General features: G+C 44.4%; 1 protein-coding gene across 7 annotated transcripts in view; it reads right to left on the bottom strand.

Moving 5' to 3' along the window:
* ADK (adenosine kinase) overlaps positions 1-24,728 on the bottom strand; it is a 566,325-nt gene that overhangs the window by 221,229 nt on the left and 320,368 nt on the right. The window lies entirely within an intron of this gene.

Raw genomic sequence — 24,728 nt, 5'->3', positions numbered from 1 at the left:
CTTAAGGACAGGGTAACTATATTCTGACCACCTTATGCCTTTCCTGAAATCTAATATGATTTGCTGGTGGACCAGGTTACCTACTTAGTCTTTTTTATACCTAATGTCTATCTATGAAATACTCTGGGCACCACCCATAATTTCACAATTAGTCTCATTGAGCTGGATTGTCCCTTTATGTCCTGTACCCTGTTACAAACTGCATGATAAGTGCGACACCCCACGAGCAGCAATTCCTTCCCTGGTCTTCACTTACTCCTGGAAAAAAGGTAATATACTACAGATTACTAACTCCCCACGCCAGCTCAGCTTTACTGACCAGCACATTGAGGAGGCAGAGCCCAGGCTCCACACATTCCCTGCTCCATGCCAACATACATTGAGAGAAGTGAGGAACTCAGGCATGTGGCCTCCTGCTTGCTGCCCAGGCCTGTAATGGTGATGCAGAAAGACCACACAAAGGAGGGGGCATGATGGGTATTGCTCTCCTTTTGCCTTTGCACTGCCACAGAGGGCCTAACCACAACTTGGGTCATTGACTTCTAGAGGACAACTCACAGAGTAAGGTACTATTCAACGCGAGGAAGGGTCACAGAAAGATAATTATAATTTAAAATAAATTGATGCATTTATTTATCTACAACTATTAAAAGAACAAGCACTAATACGTTAAAAACAAAAATTTTATAAACAGAAATAACATGCTGTATTCAGGAATATACAATAAATAATAAATCAGAAAGCCAAATTTCCTCTAATATACTTAAAACACCTCCAGGAGACAGTAAATGCCCTTCACACCTTCACAGAGTTCAAGGTGTCTCAGCTAATTTATTCTTCTCTATTGTTACATATTTCTCAGACCTTCCCTCCAAAATCCATTGTTGGCAAATGGCACCAAACTGGCTCTACAGGATTTATGCACTTCCAAATTTCCACTCCTTCCATTGAGCTTTCCCACTAAGGGTATGGCTACACTGGCAATTTGCAGCGCTGGAAAGCCTCCACCAGCGCTGCAATTAGTAAGTGGCCACACCTGCAGGGCACTTCCAGTGCTGCAACTTCCACCTGCAACTCACTCAGCATGGGGAATAAGGATTCCAGTGCTGGTGCTGCAGCGCTGGTCATCAAGTGTGGCCACACACCAGCACTGTGACTGGCCTCCAGGGTATAAGGATGTATCCCAGAATGCTTTTATAAATTACTCTCTTTGTTTTGTTGTGAACGAGCTCCGTGGAGCTCCGTTGCCGTTGCTGCTTATCTAAAAAACAAACAGAGCTCCTGTTTGCTGTGATCATCTGTACCTGGCTGTAAACAATCAAATGAGAGGCAGGCAGGGAGCGAATGAAACAGCGGGGAGTCGTGTTGGCTGCAGGCTGTTTGCAATTAAGAGTTAAGACTAAGGGGTCGGAAAAATGTTCTGATTTTTCAAGGCAGGAAGCTAAACACACAGTGTTGGCTCCAAAAATCCACTCTCTCTCTCCCCCCGCTCCCTGTCACACTAGACCCCACTCCACCCCCCTCTTTTGAAAAGCACGTTGCGGCCACTTGAATGCTGGGATAGCTGCCCATAATGCATCACTCCCAACAGCACTGCTAATGCTGCAAATGTGGCCACACACCAGCGCTGGTAGCTGTGAGTGTGGCCACACACCAGCGCCGCTCCTACACAGCTGGATGACCAGCGCTGCAAACTACCAGCGCTGCAAACCGTAAGTGTAGCCATACCCTAAGTTGCTATCCTCCAAACAAACTACCAGGTACCTTGATGTGACACTTCATACCCAGTCTTCATTCTAGAATGTAATGCAAAAGGTGCCAGAACTGCATCTTGGTGAGCTACTTGAGCAACTCCTAACTCTCAAGCAGTTCCAAATTTTATTCCAGGAGGGCAGTAAGACAATAACAGGATTTCCATGTAATAAAAGATACTTGGAAGTATATTGCTAAGGGGAGTGCGATATAGGAGGAGTGTTGTTGAGAAGGTTTGACTATGCACTGTTTGTAAATTTAAAGAAAAAGTTCAGGCCAAAAATATTCAAATAATGTTTCAAAATACCTCAAAGCAAAATGTAAGTGACATCACTGCAAATAATGGACAATGTCTTTTTACTCAGAAGTCATGTTGCAGATACTTAATTTTCTATTAAAAAACAGCCTGAGGGATACACTACAGCTTACACAGTCATATCCTTTCACCAGTGCTTGTAAGGAAATGTATACTATAGAAACTGCCTTTGTTGTTAGGAGCACAATTATTTGTATAAACTATTTAAAATCATTACAGTGGAAGCCCATGAAACTGGATTCACAGATTAGAGCAATATAGATTAGTGCAGGCTTCAGAAAAACTAAATTTGCTCCCTTTTAATCTGGACTGGGCTCTTTGGTTCAGGAATACTGGACAGAGTTTGAAGGGCTCAAATAAATTGGTGCTACTTTTTCTTTTGTATTTTATTTGGCCTCCCAGACAAAATGTTTGCTAACTGAACTGATAAATTATGCTTTAAAACCATGTTAATGTAATGTTAGGAATGCAGTTTAATTCACACAGAAATCAAGAATTTCACAGTTAAGGTTCCACAGCAACTTGTACTCAAATTGTATGAGGTTACTGTGACACTACGCCCCATATTCTTCATAGAAATATTGTTATGATATAAATATGGCATAACTATGATAGATGTTTTACACAAGATGGGTCGTGTGAGGTATCATTGTAAAAGATATGATGTACTGAATAAGATTAGCCTATTTGTATGCATGTATCCTTTCTGTAACTGAAGTTAGGAAAACTGACTATATCAATTACTAAAGTGTTTGCACCTGGGGAACGCCCACCAGACAGTAGGCAATCAGCCTGGATGGGCCATTAGGAAGGACAATAGGACTTTGAAGATGCTAATCTCCCACCTTCCTGAGAAGCTTCCTGGGATGCTGCTTTGAAACTGCAGGGTCATGTGATCATGTCACCTGATGCTGGACCCCATCTTCACCTGCTAGTATTTTTCCACAAAAAAGGGTGGAGATTAAACTGGGAAACAAAGACTTCCCGCCATATGTAAATCCTATTTAAGGCTGGGGAGTGAGTTAATCAGGGTCGATTCTTCACTGAATCCCCATCCAAGATGACTGCTAAAAACACCTAAGACTGAACTGGGGAAGAGCTGGACCCAGGCTAGGTGGTGTCTGGCCTGAGAAGGGAATCTCTGGAATTCTAATATGCAAGCAAAAGAAATTTGTCTTCAAGAATATCTGCAACCTGCTTAAAACAATATTTAGGGTGAGAAATTATTACTTATATCCAGTTACTTTAGTATATTAAGTTTAGTTTGCGTGTTTGCTTTATTTGCTCAGTACTCTACTTTGATCTGTTTGCTATCCCTTATAATCACTTAAAATCTATCCTTTGTAGTTAATAAACTCGTTTTATTTTCTAAAACACAGTTTGTGCCAGTCATAACTGTGGGGGGACAAAAAGCTGTGCATATCTTCCCCCACATTGAGGGAGGGAGCGAATTTCATGAACTTACGCTGTACAGTTTTTCTGTGCAGCACAAGACAATATAATTTTGGGCTTACACTCCAGAGGGGATGTGCACTTGAGTGCTGGGCAATCCTCATGCTGAGTCTTTCCACACTGAGCTGATCTCAGTGTCTGTGTCTTTTTGCAGCTTGATGTGGCCCTACCTGTGTGTGTGCTAGAGGACGCTTGAGGTTCTGGCTCAGCCAGAAAGAGAGGGACCCCAGTATATCAGGTGGCAGCCTGGAAAGTGGGGGGCAATCCATCACAGTTACACAATCTATGGAGTCTTTCATTACAGGATCAAACATTGTGTGTATATTCATTAATCTAATACTAGTTATCAGCAGTGCTTCCTGGAATTTTTTTTAAAACACTAATTTCATCATTCCCAACATGGCTGTTGGAAGCAGGAATTTGGATGCTTTCTCAGGTGGCTATCTCTGCCTAATGAAGTGATGTAGGAGCTTCGTCCCAAAAAGCAGCATAATGTGGGATTTTCTGATGCTTTGAAAACAATATCTGAAGACATTATGTTTTTCCTTTAGCTCTTCAAATCAGTTACAATTTTTCAACCTTACAGATCAGGCTGGTCCAGCCGTTATTACAATCAAACTTATGACCTGATTTTTCAGAGTGCTGAACCTCACCCTCTCCATTGACTTGCATGACAGTTATGGGTGCTCAGTACCTTTGAGAAGCAGGCAATTTGTACTGTACATTTGAAGCTGTGATTCCCTAAATTAGGGGATTCATTAGGATCCCCTAAATGGATTGTCATAATATTTTGGGATATCAACAAGGGAAGTAGTGAAAGAGTGTCAGTTTTCCTCGAGAACTCTCTATGAAATTACAAATATTGTTACATCCTCATTTCAGCTACAGCAGCATTTACTTTCACTTCTGAAAATGTGTGAGGTTTATTATACCTGATTCATTAGCACACACATTGATCTTGCTACTATCAGCTGAAGACTGCACATAAACCATGAGTATATAGTGCTACATAGATGTGTTTGAACTAAAAACAATTAGAATCCTTCTATATGAAAAACATCAATTTAAGACACTATAATGCTAAAAGGCACATTTCAAGATATCACTCATTTGTTTTATCATAGTTAAAAGCATCATTATGGAACAATTAAATTGCTTTTGTGAAATGCGGTCCATTCCGTTGTTGGGATTTCAGTGGGAGACTTCAATCTTATAAATATTTCACAAGTGAATGAGACTGTTATAAATGGTTTTTCGGATGTCAGAACCTTGTTATAGTTGTGTATGGCTAGCAAAGATTTGCAGGGCATTTTTCTTTTCTGAAATAAAGTTTATGGACTTGCTTTCTACATTTCCACATGCAGGAAAAAAAATTCAATATTTCAGTCTTATGGAATGTACCATAGAAATACTGATGTTCTCCAACTGCATCTTCTACAATTAATAAAGAGAAATATTTTAAGTGTGTAAAGCAATTCTTTTATTAAAAAGTAAATGTGGAACTGTATCTTTCATTTCTTTAATCTTTCATTGTAATGTTTATTCCTTCAACCACCTTAATACACTAATCCCTCTTTTCAATCTAGAGTAAAACAACACTAGAATACATGGTCATGGAAGGCTCCAGAGATATCACCCATTTATCTACTTGTATCAGTATTTGTTGCCAAAGTAGTTGGAGGACTTCACCCTCAAACACAGGCCCTTTCTCTCCCACAAAGGCTGAGGATGCATCCACATTAGTTTTTACATTCCTGATGGGCTAGTCTTTGAGAGATGTTAGTGAAACATTCATCTCAAAAGAAGCTCAATGGGATGTTCAATATGTTGGGTTAATTTGGTGGAATATGACAAAATCCACACCCTCCATTTAAAAAGTTATTTATGTCTCACTGTCCTTGAGAAGACATACCTAGTATTTATAGGGAGGAGTTTTGAGATACTGACACTGGTTGAGTTGCATGGGCCACCCTGAAAACAGACTCCAATTTAATTGTATTGCACTCCCTTAGAAGCTTAAAGAGAAGCTACTTCTTGAAGTCTCAATAAATCTACAGTTAATTATTTCTCATTACTCTTGTTCACCTTTTTATTTTGGGGTTGTTCCTTGTTTAAGTGTTCCATTAGAGATATGTATATAACCTTTCAATTTGTTTGTGGATCAGCACAGCACTGTAACAAGACGGCAGACTCTAAGGACTTGTCTTCGCTACAAGTTTAACTCAAGTTGTAATTCAAGTGTTGCCCCTAACTTGAGTCCCAACCACACACAAAAACCTTTACCTGGAAAATGGGTGTGCTTTTAATTTGGATTGATTGGCCTGAGAGTGGTCTAGGCTAAAATTTAATTTAGCTTAACTCAGTAGTTGTTAACATGACCACTCCATAGCCTGGATGCAGGCTGGCACCACCACAGTGCCCATTAGTCCTCCAATGCCTTTCCCAATCCTGCCATATGTCTTGAAAGGGCAGACAAATCATTGAGGAAAAACTTCATAGAGTAGCTGAGTTTACTGAAAAGAAAAGCACCATGAGATGTACCCCCGGAAGTCTTAGCACCACACACAAGGGAGTATAGTGCCATTGTGGACAGGTAGGTTGAGTATTACTTTGCAGTGTGAATTTTCTCACTCAAGCTAACCTAACGTGAGAGAAATAACTCACATGTAGATAACTTGAGTTAACTCTGCAGTAAAGAGGTATCTGTATGGAAAGTAGAGCTCTTCTGGGGAGTCACATTAGCTTCAAGTGCTTTAAGATTCAGGATATTTACTGTCACATCATGATGGAGGCTACTTCAGTTAATTCCAGGATGTAAAGGCGATGGTAGTGTTAGGGCTTGGCTACACTTGCAAGTTGCAGCGCTGGTGGAGGCTTTCCAGCGCTGCAATTATTCTCCGTCCACACTTGCAAGGCACATCCAGCGCTGCAACTCCCTGGCTGCAGCGCTGGCTGTGCACCCGTTCAGGTTGGGGTATAAGGAATGCAGCGCTGGTGATCCAGTGCTGCTCATCAGGTGTGGACACACACCAGCGCTTTAATTGGCCTCCAGGGAATAAGGAGATATCCCAGAATTCCTGTTCAGCCACTCTGTTCATCAGTATGCACTCTACTGCTCTGGCCTCAGGTGACCCGCCCTTTAAGTGCCCCGGGAATTTTAAAAATCCCCTTCCTGTTTGCTGCAGCCAGGTGTGGAGTGCAATCGGTGAATCTTTCCAGGTGACCATGCCTCCACGCGGCAAACGAGCCCCAGCATGGAGCAATGGCGAGTTGCTGGACCTCATTAGTGTTTGGGGGGAGGAAGCTGTGCAGTCCCAGCTGCGCTCCAGCCGTAGGAATTATGATATCTTTGAGCAGGTATCAAGGTCCATGCTGGATAGGGGCCATGATCGGGACGCGCTGCAATGCAGGGTTAAAGTAAAGGAGCTGCGGAGTGCCTATTACAAAGCCCGCGAGGGGAACCGCCGATCTGGCACTGCCCCCACAACCTGCCGTTTTTACAGGGAGATGGACGCAATACTTGGGGGTGACCCCACTGCCAATCCGAGGACCACGATGGACACTTCTGAGCAGGGTGGGGGACAGGAGCAGCAGGAGGAGGAGGAGGAGGAGGCGGGGGGGTGGAAACCGCGAGTGAAGCTACTGGGATGGGGGAAGACACCCCAGAGTCCCAGGAGGCATGCAGCCAGGAGCTCTTCTCAAGCCAGGAGGAAGGAAGCCAATCGCAGCAGCCAGCAGTTGCTGAAGGACAATCAGAGGAGCGAGTTACCGGTAAGCGTCTTTTATTTTCAGGGTGGAAATGTTTCGGGAGAGGAGGGGGTGTTAGGGCTGCATACATGCATGCCTAGATGTGGAATAGCCCATTGATGTGGTCTATCACGTCGCGGTAATCGGCTGCAGTAATAATCTCAAAAGTTTCAGCCAGAGCGTGGGCAATGTGCCTGCGCAGGTTTATAGGGAGAGCCACTGTGGTCCTTGTCCCAGTCAGGCTAACGCGTCCGTGCCACTGTGCTGCGAGGGGTGGGGGGACCATTGCTGCACACAGGCAAGCTGCATAGGGGCCAGGGCGGAATCCGCATTGCTGTAGAAGACCTTCCCACTCTTCCCTAGTGACCTGCAGCAGGGAGATATCTTCCAGGAGTAACTCCTGTGGAAAATGTTGGGAGACTGTTTAGTGCAGATCCCCCATGCAGCTGTTTGCTGTCCCCAACGCACAGAAACCCCTGCACAGCCCTGAAGCAATCTCAGTACCCCTTACTCACCATTTCCTGTCTCCTGTTGTGTTGTGTGTGGTCTTATTTGGTATGGAAAAAAAAACGCTAAAGTGAACACTGAAAACTCCTTCAGTGTGTGGGAATTACTGTTTGGATGAGATAATTAACAATGCTACCCTGTTAAATGTTGCCATTTTTGCCTTCAAGAAGTGACCTTGACTGCTGGACTGCCCAGATCTACCACAGCACAGAGACTACAGAATCTGAGGAAAAAGCCTCGAAAAACCAGGGAAGACATGCTGAAAACAGTTATTGATCACTCTGCTCGAGAGAGTAAACAGCTGCAGGAGTAGAGAGAAAGGGAAAGCAGGATCCGCCAGAGGGACAGCAGGATCCACCAGAGACATTGGTGGAGAAACGCTGTGGCAAAGAGGAAAAGCACAGACCAGCTGCTAGGCATCCTGGCGCGCCAAGCGGACTCTCTCCAGGCACTCGTAGCTATGCAGGCAGAGCAGTCCCGTGCTGCCCCACAGCCCCCCCTGTCCCAAATTTTATTCTCTTCTGCCCCAATGTTAGCTCCAAACCCCCTTCCCCAGCATCCAGGTTCTTACCACCACCAGCTGCCTCCAACACCTGTACGTTCACCAACCAGCCCTGAGAACTACGACCCTTACCCTCTGCACTCAACCCCCATCACCATGCAGTATATGCACCCTGAAGTGCAGCAGCCATTGCACAGCACTGCAGACAGGACATATGCAAACTTGTGACTGTACAGTTCACCCAACCACCCCACTGCCCTAGGTTCCTGAAATGTTGTGTGTCTGTCAATGAAGTATTTTTCTATTCAATAAAATAAATCTTGGCTTTGAAAACAGTCTTTATTATTGCATAGTGAAAGATACCTTATCCCAGTAAAGAAACAGTCACTGGAAATCATGTTAGGGATAATAGAATCCTAACAGTGTAACCACTGCACTTCACTCCCATGCAAGGCAGCAAACATTACTGTTGGCTTTCAGCCTCAAATTCTTCCCTCAAGGCATCCCTAATCCTTGTAGCCCTGTGCTGGGCTTCTCTAATAGCCCTGCTCTCTGGCTGTGCAAATTCAGCCTCCAGGACTTGAATCTCAGTGGTCCATGCCGGACTGAATGTTTCGCCCTTCCCTTCACAAATATTATGGAGGGTACAGCATGCGGATATAACCACGGGGATGCTGCTTTCCCCCAAGTCTAGCTTCCCATACAAGGACCGCCAGCGGGCTTTTAAACGGCCAAAAGCACACTCCACAGTCATTTGGCACCGGCTCAGCCTGTAGTTGAACCGGTCCTTGCTCCTGTCAAGCTTCCCTGTATAGGTTTTCATGAGCCAAGGCAGTAACGGATAAGCGGGGTCTCCAAGGATCACAATGGGCATTTCAACGTCCCCTACTGTGATCTTCCTGTCTGGGAAATAAGTCCCTGCCTGCATCTTCCTGAACAGGCCACTGTTCCGAAAGATGCGTGCATCATGCACCTTTCCAGGCCAGCCTGTGTAAATGTCAATGAAACGTCCACGGTGATCCACAAGCGCCTGGAGAACCATAGAGAAATACCCCTTCCGATTAACGTACTCTGATGCTAGGTGGGGGGGTGCCAGAATAGGAATATGCGTCCCATCTATTGCCCCTCCACAGTTAGGGAAACCCATTTGTGCAAAGCCATCCACAATGTCCTGCACGTTCCCCAGAGGCACGGTCCTTCTTAGCAGGATGCGATTAATTGCCCTGCAAACTTGCATCAACACGATTCCAACGGTCGACTTTCCCACACCAAACTGGTTCCCGACCGACCGGTAGCTGTCTGGAGTTGCCAGCTTCCAGATTGCAATAGCCACCCGCTTTTCCACCGTCAGGGCAGCTCTCAATCTTGTGTCCTTGCGCCGCAGAGTGGGGGCGAGCTCAGCACACAGTCCCATGAAAGTGGCTTTTCTCATACGAAAGTTCTGCAGCCACTGCTCATCATCCCAGACTTCCATGACAATGTGATCCCACCACTCAGTGCTTGTTTTCCGAGCCCAAAAGCGGCGTTCAACGGTGCTGAGCATTTCCATGAATGCCACAAGCACTGTAGTGTAACACGCGGCAGGCGACTCGATATCATCGATATCATCGTCGGACTCCTCACTGTCACTTTGGAGCTGAAGGAATAGCTCAACTGCCAAACGTGTTGTGCTGACGACACTCATCATCACAGTCCTCAGCAGCTCGGGCTCCATTTCCCACAGAAATCGCGATTCACAGACAGAGAGTAAAAAACAGCAAGCGACTCACAATGGCGCCAAACGTGGCCGGAAAAATTGTGAATGCTGGGTTGCGAAGCGATGCACCACGGGGCGTTGGGACAGGAAGCGGAATGACCCGCACCCTTCCGTCCCCTTCCCACAATCCACAGCGCAAAAATGGGACGAGGTGCTCTGTGGGATAGCTGCCCACAATGCACCTCTCAATACAGCGCTGCAAATGCTGCAAGTGTGGCCACACTGCAGCGCTGGCCCTGCACAGCTGGACGACCAGCGCTGCAAACTACCAGCGCTGCAACTTGCAAGTGTAGCCAAGCCCTTATTCTGAGCCACAAAGCTATAGGAACAGTCAGTCTGGATTGGAAGGTTAGTCTGTAGTTCACATTGCATCACCAATAAAGCCAACCCCCAGGATGGGAATGAATATGACACTATGTCAGAATCTATGTACTCTGTTAAGCATTGGGTAGGAATTTAGCAGATTCACAAACTTACAGAATCTGTACAGCTGCTTACAAATTTACAGTTGCTCAAATTATTTGACACACCAATGATACTGTAAAAAAAAAAAAAGGATGTCGCAAAACAGCACTGTACACCAGTGATATCCTCTTCCACCCTAACAGATCTGTTCCATTTCTTCCTGAAGTGCTTTGTGTACAACTGTAAAATTAACCTTACAAATTATGAGTGGTCTGTACAACATACAGGGAATAGGAACATTGGAGGCTGTGAAGATGTGTTATAATTTATAAGGTTAATTTTATAATCTTCTCACACTATGCAGAGCTGCAGTGCAGCTGTCAGAGTTAGGTGTAGGAGGACATCACTGGTACACAATGATATCTGGTGACATGCCTCCTTTCATGACATTATTCAACTTTTAGAAATCATTGACTGCTCTGGCATTAAGCCACATGTAACAGCCCACACTTGGTAATTATGTGTTCATACCTTGTTTTATTATAATTTCATTCTTGAATCTACTTCCAATGGGTATATGATCATCTCAGCTTGCTAAATGCACAATTTATAGTATTTTGAGAGAAATGGGAAAATCCAAGACAGATAGAACATCTGGGCACATGACTTACAAATAAGTGCATCACAGCTCTGTATTGCAAATAAATATATACTTCAACTTTGACCTTACATGCCCATACCACAAGTATCAATCATAGATACAAATCATGTGGATATGTAAAGACTGACATGAATAACTGTTACCATAAATCCTACAATTTTGACTGTCACCCACATGCACTAGATGTTCCCCATGTGTTCAGAAACCCGCAAACCTGATCATAACAGCTGTTATAGTACATACTCTTTTAGATAAACTCCCAATGGGGGTCTTCTCCAGACTGCCTTTCTTCATTAGTTCCCCATAGAAGTTGGACTTTTTTTCACATTCTTTGAACAAATAGTCTAAAAAGTACATCTAGTAATAGAACAAGTTATTTAGAGAGAAAATCATATTAAATAAATGTTTTTATAACATACCAAGTCTTAAAATTGACCTTTAGAGGATTTTTTTTTAATTGGGCTTATGCCTGCATTATGCTTCTTTGTGGCATACATGAACACTTGAATTTTTTTTTCTGATTTTTTTTGCCTTTAAGTATCAATTAGGTCTTTCCTGGTTTTGAAGACAGACTTTCTGGATTTCTCCATGTGCACTGTGAACTCTTAGATCTTAACTGAAAGGTCAGGATATTGAATTTTTAAGAAAATTCTTCTCTCCAAAATGGTAGTTAGGCAATTCAAGTTAAACAGAAGTTAATAAAAACAAACACAAAAAGTAAGTTTTAAACAGTCTGACTAAAAGTTCCTTCTTCTCTCAACAGCTTAGCTTTCTTTCCCTCTCTTGGTTCATGATAGCATTCCTCTAGTTTGCCAGTTACTCAGGAGCCCTTGAGAGCAGGCAAGACCTGAATGTTTAACATAACCTCCCCCAGAAAACATTTTTTTTTTCAAAAAGCCTTTCACACCATCTTATATACCTTAAAAGGGAGTGGGAGGGAAGCACAACCAACATTAACCCCTTTGATAGGGATTTTAAACTTCGCAAAAGCTAATCTAGATATGTCCATCTGTGAGAAAACAAGGAAGCAAACTCTAATTTCTTTCTGCAACTTGTTCTCTTTTACACGAACTCTGTGTCAGGCAGCACATCAGAGACAGCCTCAGGTCTCGAGGTAGCTGTAATACTCCTGTTGTATCAATTGTCTTAGTTCATTTTCCTTTCTTCTTCCTGGAGTCCACCTTCTTGTAATACTCAGGTTATTTTGTTCTGGTAACCTCTGGCCCTCTCCAACCAAGATATTTACACAGGCCTCCCCTGTGCTTTGTGTTTTCCACAGTCATTGACTCTTGTAATCACTTTCTTTGGGCAAAAAAGCTTGTTTGTGTTCTTCTTGTATATAAAGCTCAAATTAAAAAAAAAAGGCACTCTCCCAAGCTCTGCCCACCTGAGACACCACTCAATGTGTAGGAATGGTTATAACAGCAAAGAAAAGGTTTGCATTTATAAAGAACAGGATAGAAAAATACTGAAAATATTACAAATGCCGTTATACAAATCAAATGGAACACCTTCAACTGAAATACTACATTCAGTTTCGGTAATCCTATCTCAAAACAGAAATAGCACAAACAGAAGGGGACAGAGATGAGTGATTAAAATGTAATGCAAAGAAATATGTCTGTCAGAAGAGAGAATGAGAAGATTGGGACTGTAGTGGAGACACAATAGAGATATACAAATAATGAATGGTACAGAATAATACAAGAGATCTCCAATCACATTTAAAGGCAATAAATTTAAAACTCTGTAAAAAGCTCATGGTCTTTTATCGATACACATTTAACATGTGGAACTCAGTACCACAAGATACCATCAAGGTCAAGAGCATAGTAGGAATCAGAAATAGATTATATGTTTACATGAATAGGAAAAACAGGCACAGTTACATGAGATATGGTATTATATATTTTAAATTAGGGATATGAATCCCCATGTTTCAAGGCACTGTTCAGTGGAAGGAAGAAACTATTTCTGGGGCAGGTTGTCCACTTCCACTAAAGCATCTGGTGCCACTACTGTTCAAGACAGAGTACTGGACTAGATGTACCACTGGACTGATGCAGCATGGCTATTCTATGTTTCTGTATTCCTATTTTCTTGTACCATCATGCAGCCCATTCATTTAGCTTGGTCTCTGGAGTTCTTGGTGTTGTATGTTACCCACAGTGTCAGAGCAGATAGACCTAAGTGGAGTTGTATTTTGCTATTTCATATTCATCTCCTCAAGGAACGGTATATATTGTAAAAAAACCAAATTAGGATAGTTTATTAATCTATTACCTGCGTCTCCTCCTTCCACTTCTTGAAAAAAGTTAACTGCTTAACGTTTCTGAGAAAATAAGTTTTTACTGCTTTTCTGCTTTTTACTGCAGAGCCTATAATGATGTAAGAGAGCAAGTTGGATTGTATTCTGACTCATACTTCAATAAATTTGGTAACTAAGTTCCAATTTAATATTTTTTTAAAATAATTGACGATGAGCCAGCTAAAAAGAAAGCAGCTGGTTGATCAATATGAGTAATAAAAAATGTGAAAACTGAGCAAATTTGATATGGCATCATTTGGTGGAAAGAACCACATAGTACCATTTTAAAAATCATTTCTTTAGAGTGCATTCACATTGTATGTAGTATGTTTCTGGACACACAGCAAGCTAGTGGAAGAGTCAGGAACGAGTCCCAGTTCTAGTTCTAATCACTAGACCACAAAACAATTGTACAAAGTGGTGCAATACAATCATCGGGTCAATATAATGAACTGTATAGTCACCAACACAAGTGTAATAACATAGAACAATTAAACATAACAGGGCACCTGAGAGGGGAATAAAAGGTGACACAGATATTTACCATATATTAGGTTATACAGTACATTAATTTTCCACTGGGTCCACACATCAAACAAAAACCAAGACAAAAACCTGCCATTTGACATCAACTAAATTAATCAACTTCACTAGCTGCTCAATACAATATTATGTAATTAATGGTACAAACAAATAAAAGTAACAGGAAAAACCCCACAAATAATTTAAGTTGCTTTTCACTTGATCTGCTGCCAAACATTCAATATACAGTTCTTACAACATAACAAAACTATAATCTTCCTTAGATCCACTAGAGCCTAGGAACTATATTTCCTTATTCGGACTTAAAAAAAAAAATCAATGACAGTAAATGTAGCATATCACTGTCCACCTTGTACTTGAACATTTGTTAATTTAAATGTCCATGGTGCAATTCTGGAGAGCAACCTGAATGATCAAAATCAATCAGAGTACAAAGTAGTGCTAACCAAAGCATTACTGGAAGTGGCTTGGCTTGCATTTAGCTATAACAACTGTCAATATGCCTGTTATGTCACAACTTGAACATTATTACCACATCTGGAAGAGGACTAATCCTATTTCTTTCAAGCCTATTACAGGGTAATGAACTTCTATTATCAGCTTGCAGAATGATAATGAATCGCCATCACTGTACCTTTCTCAGTAAATTAAGTTGTTTCCTTCTTGTTTCCTTGCCTAAAACTGTAGGAATTTCACATATCTAGATAAATCTTGATAAAAGAGGAAGTTGGAATTGTGCTTAGTTTAACATCTGGATTGCTATTAACATAGAAAATAATTTCTGAAATGAAGCTACCTTTAATGTTATTGCTCTTTTAAGACATCCTTGCTTAAATTGGATGATAAATTCTGCAGTCTTCTAACTAGGTTTAAGGAGGAATGAACTGTAACATTACTGTAAAAAACCAAAAACACATACTACAGCACACAAAGTATTTTTTTCCTATTTAATCCACACTGAACATACCAAGTTATTTAACAGCTTTTACTGTTAAGTGCGTGCTATGGTCAATATATTACATAATATAATCAAGGTTATGGTTTTTTGAATTATATAGTGTATTGTTACTGGTATTTAACACTCTCTTATAACAACTTATGAAGTATATACTGAAAAAAATCCTAGTACACTTGAATTTCATGCTAAATTTGAGTTCCAATACCATACGTTAATTCAAGGGCAATCAACTATGCCAGGGCTCTGAACAGTAAATATTCATGGTACTTTAACCACATATCTGGGGATTTTATTTTTATTTAGTTCGTTACTGTACTTAACCAATGCTATGCTTTCAGCAAAACCACACTGTAAACCAAATGGGCCATACCATATCCTGGTAAAATATCTTAAATATGTTCCATAAATACACTAGCTATTTTACCTATACAGTTCTAAACTGTGCCATAACATTCTCTTCATCCCACCTTTCATTTCTATGTTGTAAATAAAGTTATATCTTCTCAAGTTGCAGTGGGGGAGGTTTAGGTTGGATATTAGGAAAAACTTTTTCACTAGGAGGGTGGTGAAGCACTGGAATGTGTTACCTAGGGAGGTGGTGGAATCTCCTTCCTTAGAGGTTTTTAAGGTCAGGCTTGACAAAGCCCTGGCTGGGATGATTTAGTTTGGAATTCGTCCTGCTTTGAGCAGGGGGTTGGACTAGATGACCTCCTGAGATCCCTTCCAACCCTGAGATTCTATGATTCTTCAAGAGCAATTCTGGGCTATACCACTTCCTTCTTTGGGTGATTATTAAGTTCATAACTCAACCTACAAAAGCCCAAATGTGTGACAGTGGACTTTAAAATGTGGTACATAATCAAACAGGAGAAATCTTCAAATGATTACGGTTTATTTGTCTTTTTCATGTCAAATTACTTTAACAACCCAAAAGAATGTGTGCACCAAGAAAATTTAGCTGTAAAATAAGTGACAATATCTAGAACCCAGTCAGAAGACACAGCTGAAGTATGGGGAGATTAAGTGAGCATCTCTCCTTGGACGCTAAAGCAATCACCTTTGTAGCATAAACGCTCTGCTTCCACGAACTCTAAGATTTTGAAGTTGCTCATTAGTACGTGAGCTCTCCTTTTAATACAAGTTAGAGAGAGCCAGATGAACAAAATCTGATTTTGCTGTCCTAACATTGCCAAAGGGGAAGAGTTTATTTTGGGATTGGAAAACATGTACTATTTGCTTATTAGAAAAACCATGCCAAATAAAAGTCTATACAAAACAAGACAGACCTACTGAAAAGGGTGTTTTCTTAATGTATTTAGTTTCAACGCTTGATATTACCGTTATGTTCTAGAGATTACAAGCAAAGAGTTTTCAGGAAAAAAATACTGCCTGTCCAAAATCAGCAATAGAGCATTAGATGATTTTAAAAAAAAAAGATGAAGTCCAATATGAAAAACAGAGACTTCGATGTAAAAAGAAAAAAAAATCCCTCTCAGAGGCTTTGGAAATGAAACATAAAAATTATGGCAATCACACAGCAGAATGAGAAGTGGAGGTAACCCTTAACATCTACAATGCTAAGTAGTCTACTGTAATATATTTTCAGCAATTGTAGCCCTTTTTTGGCAGTGATACTATAGAGACAGAGATGGACCTACAGTGTTTCATAGGATTTCTTAAAGCTTTTAATTCTTTTTACTCGAGAGACTAATTTGAGAACTGCTTTTATGTCTGCTCTAGAACTTACAACTAATTTGTAAGATGTGGCGAATATTAACTTCCTTTTATTTACACAAGGCTTGTTTTTGATGCATTTCAGGGCAATCATCATTTCCAAGTATTGCTAGGGAAACATATCAATGAAGGCAAGGAAAAATCCAAAGTAAACATTTCTCCTGTAGAACTTACAGCCAATGCATACTTCATGCTTTTCATCAAAACTTTTATATTCAGCCAGAGCTCTTCAGCTTGAGGGAGTTATAAAAATCCCTTTGACTTTAAGTAACCTTATGAAGATTTCTAGGCTAAGAATTTACCTAATTCACAATGCTTACTGTCTACATTCAATGACTGCACCATTGTCACAAGGTATTTAATTGTGTTTCCATTAAAAATAATTAAGAACACATATGCAAAGCATAAAATCATATGCAGTGTAACTCCAATTTTTCTTTGTATTTAGCTGCAGGCTACTGTTGCCCTTCTAGTATAGATGAGTAAGCCTATTATTCACAGATTTAGTGCCAGTGGGTGTATCAACAAACCATCGTTCATATTATTTCAATCCTTCTTTTCTTGTTATACTAAAACCATAAATTGATTTATATTGGAAGTTTTGAATTTGCAAAAATGAGAACACATTTGCTACCTAGGGGGCATAGTCTGTGCTTCTTACTCATGTAAAACTGTGTTTGGCTTCAATAGGAGTTTTGCCTGAGTAAAGAGTGATGAATAAGACCATACATACTGTACTATTTAAAAAAAATTGCCAACTATTGTTATTGTTACCATTTTTAAATTGAAAACCATGCTGACTCATAACAAAGAACAGACACTGATTTCTGAAACTGACATGGTAAAAAACGGTTACCTACCTTTCATGACAGTTGATCTTCAAGATGTGTTGCTCATGTCCATTCCAATTAGGTATGTGTGCGCCACGTGCATCGCAGCCAGAAAGATCTCCCCCAGCAGTACCCATCGGGTCATCCAGGAGCCCCCTGGAGTTGCACCTCCCTGGCACCAAATATAGGGCCCTGCTGACCCACCACCACTTCAGTTCCTTCTTGCTGGCCATGCTCCGACAGAGGGGTAGGCAGGTGGGTATTGGAATGGACATGGGCAACACATCTCAAAGAACAAGAGTTACGAAAGGTAGGTAACTGTTTTTTCTTCTTCGAGTGATTGCTCATGTCCATTCCAATTAGGTGATTACCAATCCTAAATTTTGGAGTCGGGGTTGGAGCTCAAAGGTTTGCTGACTGTAGCGCCACTCTGCCAAAGGCAGCATTACCTCTAGCCTGCTTGAGTAATGACGTAATGCGAGGTAAAAGTGTGGATTGAGGACCACATCGCAACTCTGCAGATTTCCTGAGTCAGACCCTAAGCCAGGAACACCACTGACAATGCCTGTGCTCTTGTGGAGTGCGCTGTAAGTGGAGGGGCAGGTATCTGTGCCAGATTGTAGCATGCCCAGATACAGGATGTGATCCACATGAAATTCTTTGAGATGAGACTGGAAGCCTTTTCATTCTGTCTGCTACTGCGACAAACAGCTGAATAGACTTCCAAAACGGTGTTGTCCGCTCAATATTGAAGGTTAATACCCGGTGAACGTCCAACAAATGAAGTTTTTGCTCCCTACTGCTTGCGTGTGGCTTGAGGTAGAAAATTGGAAGAAAGATATCCTTGTTAACAGGAAACTGGGAGACAAGTTTAGAAAAAAAAGTCAGATGCGGTCTAAGCGGAACCTTGTCCTTATAGAACACAGTGTAAGGAGACTCAGATGTTAGAGCCTTGAGCTCAAACACCCTCGTGGCCAAAGTTTTTGCTACCAGAAATGCCACCTTATATGAGAAGTACAGCAGAGAACATGTTGCAAGTGGTTCAAAAGGTGGCACCAATAGCTAGGAGAGTATGAGATTAAGGTCCCAAGCTGGGATTGGCTGTTGTATGAGAGGGTATGGTCTCTCAAGATCTTTAAGAAAACGGTCTACTATCCGGTTGGCAAAGACCAATCAGCGCTCCATGTCTGGATGGAAGGTGGAAATGGCAGCCAAATGTACTTTTACTGAAGACATAGAAAGCCCTTGCCGCTTTAGGTGGAGGAGGTAGCCCAATATCATAGGTATGGACTAGAGTGTTGGAGACAGGAGATATTGTGAAGACCAAATTGTGAATCTTTTCCATTTGGCCAGGTAGGTAGCCCTAGTGGAGGATTACCTACTGCCAAGGAGGACTTCCCTGACCGGACTCGAACAGGTGAGCTCCATTGGGTTCAGCCATGGAACTTCCACGCTGGGAGGTGAAGAGATTCAAGGTTCGGATGTTGGAGGTGGCTATGATCCTGTGTTATCAGGTCCGGTAGCAGCGGTAAGGTGATTGGGTTTTCCACGGACATTTCCAGGACAGATGTGTACCAGTACTGACAGGGCCAGGCTGGAGCTATCAATATCACCGAGGCTTTGTGTTGTCGAACCTTGAGCAGTACCTCGTGAATGAGAAGTATGGGTGGAAATGTGTACAGAAGGTATCCCTTCCAGGGAAGAAGGAATGCGTCTGTGATAGAGCCCAGTATTCAGGAAAGAGCAGAACTGTAGACACTTCCTGTTGTGTCACATGGCAAACAAATCTACCTGGGGAAACCACCACTGTTGCTAAATGGTGTTTGTGACATCTGGGCAGATGGACCACTCGTGACTGTGAAAGGACCTTCTGAGATAGTCTGCCAACTTGTTCTAGACTCCGTGGAGGTACGACACCTCCAGTGTATTGAGTGAGCTATGCAAATGTCCCACAGTTTGAGGGCTTCCTGGCACAAGGAAGAGGAGTGTGCACCCCCCATCTGTTTATATAAAACATCACTGTTGTATTGTCCATCACAACCAATACACATTTCCCTTCCAAATGGGCTTGGAATGCCTGGCACGCTAGATGGACTGCTCTCAGCTTTCTGATGTTGATGTGAAGTGAGAGCTCCACTTGGGACCAGAGACCCTAAGACCTGAGGTCTCACCGGTGCACACCCCCAACCCACCATTGACACGTCCGTCACCAGTGAAAGGGAAGGCTGCAGTCTGGCAATGCGACACCCACACACACGGCTTGTGGGCTGAGCCACCACAGAACTGGTTGAGGTAGGGTGACAAGTTTGTCTAGACCGTCTCAAATAGGCTGATACACCAAAGCCATCCACACCTGAAGAGGTTGGAGTCTAGCGCGCTGAACTACATAGGTACAAGCTGCCATGTGTCCAAGAAGCTTTAGGCAATTCCTTGCTGTAGTGGTAGGGAACTGCCTGAGACATCATATGATGTTGCACAGGGACTGGAAATGCGACTCTCAGAGGTACACCCGTGCCTGCGTAGAGTCCAATACTGCCCCTACAAACTCTATCCGCTGAACAGGAGATAGTGTTGACTTCTGTACATTCAGTAGAAGGCCCAGGTAGTCAAAAGGAGCCCTCATGAAGCTCACTTGCGCCCTGGAGTGGCCCTTGATTAGCCAGTCATCGAGGAACAGAAACACCTTAACCTGACGCTTGCACAAGAACACGGCTACAACTGGCATGCATTTGGTAAACACTCAAGGAACCGCTGACTGGTCGAACGGAAGGACTTTGAACTGATAATGATTGTGGTTCACCACAAACCTGAGGTACCTTCTGTGGAACAGTGTTATTGAAATATGGGGATGGATCCAGAGTCCAGACTGCTGCGTCAACCCTGGGCACACCTTCAAAAGTTCTGCTTCTGGACTGAGGACTGTTTTCCGTGCCCAGAGCCCTGGGTTAACGAGGGGGGAGGCCTCTTTCCATTGTTCCTGTTATGCCTCCTTGAAAAATCCTGCCAGTTTTGTGGGTTGTAGAATCAAGGTGGGGCTTAAAGTGTCTCCATTGCGTAACCGGAATGTAAAGGCCAAGGGACTTGAGGGTGGCCCTCAAATCTCTGAGGCTATAAAGCCGCGAGTCAGTTTTCTCTGAAAAGACAGCTGAGCCCTCAAAGGGGAAGTCCTGTATGGTCTGCTGGATCTCATATGGGAGCCCTGATACTTGCAGGCAGGAACTCCTCCTCATGGCTACTCCAGAGGCCATGGTGCGGGTGGCCAAATCAGCAACAACAAGGACTGCCTGGAGCAAAGCCCTGGCAATCAGCTTTCCCTCCTCTACCAAGGAGGAGAACTCTGCCCTGGAGTCCTCTGGCAGAAGCTCCATGAACTTGGCCATATCTGCACATGAGTTGTAGTTGTACCTGCTGAGGACAGCCCGGTGGTTGGAAATTCTGAGCTGGAGCCCCCCAGGGGAATACATTTTCCTCCCAGAGAGGTCCAGCTTCTTAGCCTCCCAATTTTTAGGGGATGGGCCCTGGTATCCTTCTTGTGCCCGCTCGTTTGCCACTGCTACCACTAGAGAGACTGGTGGGGAGTGAGTATAAAAATGCTCAAACTCCTTAGATGGAACGAAGAACTTTCTTTCAGTTCTCTTTGATGTTGGTGGTATGCAGGTGGGGGTCTGCTACAGTGTCTTAATCATAGAATCATAGAATTCAAGATCAGAAGGGACCATTATGATCATCTAGTCTGACCTCCTGCAAGATGCAGGCCACATAAGCCGATCCACCCACTCCTTAAGCAAGCGACCCCTGCCTCATGCTTCGGAGGAAGGCGAAAAACCTCCAGGGCCACTGCCAATCTACCCTGGAGGAAAATTCCTTCCCGACCCCAAATATGGCGGTCAGCTGAACCCCGAGCATGTGGGCAAGACTCTCCAGCTATACCCTCTGGAAAAAGGCTAACAATATCCTATCATTGACCCATTGTACTAATTACCAGTGTGGCACTTAATTGACCTATTGACTAAGCCCGTTATCCTATCATACCATCTCCTCCATAAACTTATCCAGCTTAATCTTAAAGTCATGGAGGTCCTTCGCCCCCACTGTTTCCCTCGGTAGGCTGTTGCCCTGGATAGTTTTTATATGTGGTAGGGCAATACAGGAGAGGCCAGAGGGGGCAAGGATGTCTACCATCAGATCTAATGCTTCAGTGATATCCTCAACCTGGATCCCCAGGTTCTGTGCCACTCTTCTCAGCAGCTGCTGGAGCACCCTGCTGTCCTCCAGGGCAGGGGCTGTCAAATTTCCCACCACTGCCTTATCAGGCAAGGACAAGGATGAGGCCCTAGCTGGCAATGGGTCCTGCTCTCTGCCCTCAGCACCGAGGGGATTATGCAGTGCCTCGCCTTCCAGCACAGTCGGTACCGGTGCGACGTGGTGCAGTTGGTTCTGCCCCGGGTCAGGTGCTAGAGGCACATATGATGGTGAGGGCACCGATGCTGACCTCCGCAAATTATACCCTTGACTCTGGCCTTGACCCTGGTGGAAGGTCCAGGGGGTCCAGAAAGGCCACTGGGCTGGAGCCTGCCATTGGATGGAACTGTTGCCTGTGTCTATTGGACCTGGACCGCCTGCTTCGCCTCAAAGTACAGGATTCTGACTGAGATTCTGACTTGGAGGACTCACTGTAGGATGACCATGGAGGGGTGTGGCCACCAGTGCCAGGGAGTGGTGCCGGGAACTTGGGGACCAGTGTGGTTCCCCTGTCCGTCCGCTGGTGGAAGATACTGGTGACCAGTGTCGGGGGGGATGGTGATCGGGGCGGTACCATTGCTGGCTTGCCTCTTGACCGGGGTGGGCAAACTTTTTAGCCCGAGGGCCACATCTGCAAATAGAAATTGTATGGTGGGCCACGAATGCTAACAAAATTGGGGTTGGGGTGCAGGAGGGGGTGAGGACTCTGGTTGGGGATGCGGGCTCCGGGATGGGGCCAGAAATGAGAAGTTCAGGGTGCGGGAGGAGGCTCCAGACTGGTGTGGGGGAGTGGGGTGTGTGTGTGGGGGGGGTGCAGGCTCCAGCTGGGGGGTGCAGGCTCTGGGGTAGGGCTGGGGATGAGGAGTTTGGGGTGTAGGAGGGTGCTCTGGGCTGGGACCAAGGGGTTTGGAGGGTGAGAGGGGGATCAGGGTTGGGGCAGCAGGTTGGGGCATGGGGAGAGGCTCAGGGTGCATGCTCCCAGGGGCACTTACCTCAAGCAGCTCCCGGAAGCAGCGGCATGTCCATTCTCTGGCTCCTACACAGAGGAGCAGCCAGGCGGCTCTGTACGCTGCCCCACCCACAGGCACTGCCCCTGCAGCTCCCATTGGAGCACTGGAGGGGGCCATTGGCGTGCATAGGAGCTGGAGTGGGGCTATGCCGCGGCTTCCAAGAGACAAGTGCTGCGGCCCCTGACCCTGGTCCCCGGCTACAGTGCCAAAGCGGGGCCATGCCGCGGCTTCCGGGAGCCGCGTGGTGTGGCCCACCCAACCCTGCGCCCCGGCTGGAGCACCTGAGAGGGGCCATGCCACGGCTTCCAGGAGCCGCGTGGTGTGGTCTCCAACCCTGGTCCCCGGCTGGAATGCCGGAGTGGGGCAAGCCCCAGACCCTGCTCCCCAGTGGGAGCTCACAGGCCAGTTTGCCCACCCCTGCTTTAGACAGCATCGAGGGTCTCACAGGTGCCTCTGAGATGAAGCATGGGTGTCCTGTCACACGTAGGAGGGGAAGGCAGCGCCGTGAAGGCGATGAGATTCCCTGGCAGCCTCAAACATCTCTGGTGTGAAAAGCAACTGCAGGAAGTTGTGACCTTCCCAGAGAGGGGAGTGCTGGGGGCCCAGACTCGACTAGTCCCATGGTAGGGCAGGAATCGATGGAACCCTAGTCGGCAGTGCCAAGCATATGTGGCCTGACATGGGTCTCATGGCGGCAGATTCCTCCTGTGCTGGTCTGGGCATGGGGGTGTGGCCCCTTTCGGGTTTCCTCTTCTTGTGGGGCACCAGGGACTGTGAATGGTGCCACCCACTGGCCCTATGCAGGGACGTTTGCCAGTACCGAGGGTCTCTGGCAGAGTCCTTCCTCGCTGCTGACTCATGCCGCAACAGTGCTGGAGCGCTGGGCACCGATGTCGAGGTGCTCGGCATTGGCTCGGCTGACCCCGGGTCCAAGTGGGGAATGGAGGGCAGCTTCCACCAGAACGATCTGGAGGCGCTGGTCCCTCTCCTTCCGAGTCCTAGGGCAAAATCCCCTGCAGATTTTACAGTGTTCCTTTTGGGGGGCTTCCCCCAAACACTTCAAGCAGGAAGTGTGAGGGGCACTCCTGGGCACAGACTTGCCACACGCTGTGCAGAGTTTAAACCCCAGGGACTGAGGCATGTCCCGGTAATTGGGGAGAAGATAGGGCACAGGGCGTACCCCCAGATGAACTTCTAAGGAGAGCTAACTAACTAACTAATTAACTAACAAACAACTACTAGGACTAACTATATCAAACTAACTATTTACAGAAAAAAACTGCTTAGAGACAGAAAAGGTTTGCCAAAGCAAGAGGTAAGTGTTCTGGCTAACTGTCACAGGTGGTAAGAAGGAACTGATGTGGTGGAGCGCTGAATCAGGACCCTAGATTCAGAAAAATGGAGGTGCAACTCCAAGGGGCGCCTGGATTGACCCAACAGGTACTGCAAAAATCTTTCCACTGCCATGCGCATGGCGTGCACACGCCTAATTAGAATTGACACGAGCAATTACTTGAAGGAAGATATATTATTTTAGCACAGGGGTTCTCAAACTGGGGGTTGGGACACCTCAGAGGGTCACAAGGCTATTACTTGGGGGGCGGGGTCACAAGCTATCAGCCTCCACCCCAAGCCCTGCTTTTCCTCCTGCATTTATAATGGTGTTAATGTGTTTTTAATTTATGGGGGGGTCGCACTCAGAAGCTTGCTATGTGAAAGGGGTCACCAGTACAAAAGTATGAGAACCCACTGCTTTAGCAAGAGGAACGACTTACAAACAAATTATTATTTTTAACAACATGATATAGAATGTACTAACAAGGGGTGGCGGAGGTGGGGGGGAATATGTGAAAGGTGATTGAATCAAATATTTTGGACCAAAACTGTAACTGGTCCTGACAATGCCACATTATTCTGCTGGAGTACTGGTAGTTAGCAAATGTTTTCACAGCCAAAATCCAGTCATGAGCTAGCCTGCAAATGGTGGTACAACATGATTCACCAC

The sequence above is a fragment of the Mauremys mutica genome, chromosome 7 (genome assembly GCF_020497125.1).
Source record: "Mauremys mutica isolate MM-2020 ecotype Southern chromosome 7, ASM2049712v1, whole genome shotgun sequence".
Taxonomy (NCBI): Eukaryota; Metazoa; Chordata; order Testudines; family Geoemydidae; genus Mauremys; species Mauremys mutica.
This window is presented reverse-complemented; position numbering and strand designations above follow the sequence as displayed.